The following is a 3,343-nucleotide window of genomic DNA, read 5'->3' on the forward strand; positions in this document are numbered from 1 at the left end:
TTAGCAAGTAGTCTGAAATCCAATAAAATCCGTAGTCTAACTCTAGACTTGAATCTTTGCTTTCTAGTTCAAGTCAAGTTTCAAGTTCAAGCCCCACCTCTGGTTGGTAATAATCCTATTTTTGGGATACTTCGGTTTGAAGACAGTATAAGAAGGGAGTTTTGACTCGATGTCATCATTCTGGAAGTTTATTATTTATTTATGTTGTTACCTTTATTGTATTGTGCAAACTCTCATCTGAAAAGAAACAGAAAAAAGAACAAAAATCAGTTGGTAGATGCTCATTTTTTCACCAACTATGGAATAATTATTCAATAATTGTTGGGGATTGCTCAAAACTTAATATACGATAATGTTCAAATCAACGTTCTGAAAAATGACCAGGAGAAAAGAAGCAGGAACATCAAAAGCTGACAACGAATACATTTTAAATTTTGGTGTTAGTGATGTAGCGCAATGCTGTAAAGGCAACAAAAACAAATTTTATAAGAATAAACACCTTCACTCTTATACTACACAGAATATTTTTTCCCCCATTTATTAAGCCTATACTTACAGAAAATACAATAATCTGGTATTGTATTCAAATTTAATGAGATATCCAAGATATTTAACTACAATTGAAAATGAAGGTTCTAACAGAGTTAAATAGAGGTTATATTTTTGACTTTGTTTGTCTTTTGGTCATAAAGATTACGCTTAAAGTTACAGATTGATTTTGAAATAACTTTATTTGTGGGAAGATTTTATATCGTCAGAGTAAGATACCATTAAATTTTGAGAGGTCAAAGTATCACAAAACGTTAAAAATTAGTGTCATTATTTTAATTTAATAAATATGCTTCTTATGGGAAAAAATGCAATATCAAGATGAAAGATGACACAAAAGGTCAAAAATGCAAAATAGATTATCACTTTTGAACAAATTGAGATACAGAGCTGAAATCATCTCTTTGTGGGACATAATATAAAACATATTAAGTTGATGGATTTTGATGACATTTTTCATATAGGCTTTTTATTTTAGGCGTATTCAAACATATTAAAAGAGGGGTTCTTGGTGCTTAGAAATGTGGCAGTGACGCAGTTTAAAATACCGTGAGGCTCGGTACTTCACCTTTAAAACTTGAGAACGGAGGTATTTTTTTGGGATATTAGGGGATTCCTTGGTACTCTTAGAAGGACGGCGGAGATTTTTAACATGCATCAGGCCATCAGTTCACCTACACAAACTGAGGGGTGGAGTATACTATATAATCTTAGAAGTGTTCCTTGGGTGCCTAGAAACAAAGCGGCAGTGGAGTTTAAACCCAGCACTTCGCCTGTACAACTTGAGAGCTAGGATATATTTTGGGATATTATGAGGGTTGATGCTCAGGGAAGCGGTGGAGGATAAATTTAACTTGACTTGGGTCCATGAGTTCACCTGCCAAACCTATGGGCTGGGGTATATTAAAGCATATGAGAAATGATGTTTGGTGCCTAGAAACGCGACGGTAGTAAACTAAATTTTGGCCCAGTACTTCATCTGTACAACCTGAGAGCTGGGGTGAATTTTGGGGTATTAGGAAGTTTCCTTGATGCCCAGAGAAGCGGCTGTAAGACTGCTAGTTCGGCGTCTAACCCAGAATAGAGTAACTACTTCCTCATCGCGCGATAGAAGAGGGTCTATATGATGCCTTTTTATTAATATACTTATTGTTAAGATTTTAAGGTCCTATTTTTATTTTATATTATTTATTAGTTTTAATTTCTTAAAGTCCTGTGCAACACCGGACAAACCAAATCTAGTAGATATTAAATAAATTTCATATTTTTAACTTATTTATTATTTATTTATCATTGGGAAGAAACGTTGTTTCAATATCAAAAAATGAGTATAGACGGAGATTTGCACTTTACCAAATGTGCATTCTAGTTATTTCATTGTAACAATGATTTTTGCTAATCTCAGTGCAATTTGAGTGTCCTACAAAGGGGTAATAAGGATTATTTGTCGATATAAATTAACGATAATTTGTGGAAGAATACAAATGTACTCCAGTCTCAATTACAGAAAAAAATCATTATAACTTGTTTTGAGTTGACGGACCATATATATATATATATTGTAACAGCAATGCCTTCAGCATAACAGAACTTTTTATTTATAATGCAATCTGTGAGTAACTGAAAGCGTTCTATTCTTATACAATCAAATCTTCTACATATAGTGCAAATTTCAATTAAAAATATTAATAGTGACAGTCGTTGCAAAAGATTCGCAATCATTTTGAAATGTTACTTTTTAGTGTGTATATCATATAATAATTAAAAATGTACCTGTATAACATTACTCTTAATCTAACAATGAGTATAATCCGAAGTAAAAAAATGATTGATTAAGGTACTTAATGAAAATAAGTAATATTACATACAATATTTTGCTAAAGGAAATTTATCTTTCTTTGGTTTGATTTTGGGAATGTGTACGCCTTTCTTATGTCATTGAATACCTAATTCTTTTATTCAATATTATTTGTAGGACATTATTTTATTTAGTATGAACTGAAATATAAAATATGACTTGTAAAAAGCACACAAAGGGCTCAACTAATGGATAACGTTCTAAAAAAAGTAGTGCATAAGTTATATACTGCTGTAATTGTTATAAATAAACTTAAAACGTTGGATATTTCTGCTACAAGCTTAATAATTAACTCAAGTATTCTTAATTATTTTTTGCACGTAATGTCATTAGTAGAAAAAATCTTTAAAAAAAACAAAAAAACTATTTGTGTAATATATAAATAGCTCATGATTTTATAAGCCGATGGGGTCAAATAAAATAAAATATACGTAGCCTTGTATAAAGCATGACCCAGCCGTATTTAAAATAAAATAAACCGAAAAATGACATGGTATACCTGAAAATTTCAGAAATGTTTGGGAAAAGAGGGAACAGCTGGGATCCAAAAACATTGCACTTGATAAATTATTACTTTGTGCAATTCTAACTCTACTATCTACTTTGCGCAAATGGTCTATAGTAATAAATATATGAAATAAATAAAATTGGGTGAAAGTAGGCAAAAAAATCCTTTTATGATATAATTTTGCTTTAAAATATACAAATTACCCTTAGGGACTTACTTTCACGAATAAAAAACATGAATTTTACTTTATTTTTGGTCTATACACAGATTTAGTATTGCGCATTTAATTATATATATAGATGGGTCTCAATTTATGATAATATACAAAAAAAATCCTAATTCTTTGTCATATACATGTATTGTCTTGTTAACAAGTAATTCCAACATCAGTCATTTTAATAATCAAATATTTATTAAAGATATCATTT

This window comes from Lepeophtheirus salmonis, chromosome 3, assembly GCF_016086655.4.
Source record: "Lepeophtheirus salmonis chromosome 3, UVic_Lsal_1.4, whole genome shotgun sequence".
NCBI lineage: Eukaryota > Metazoa > Arthropoda > Copepoda > Siphonostomatoida > Caligidae > Lepeophtheirus > Lepeophtheirus salmonis.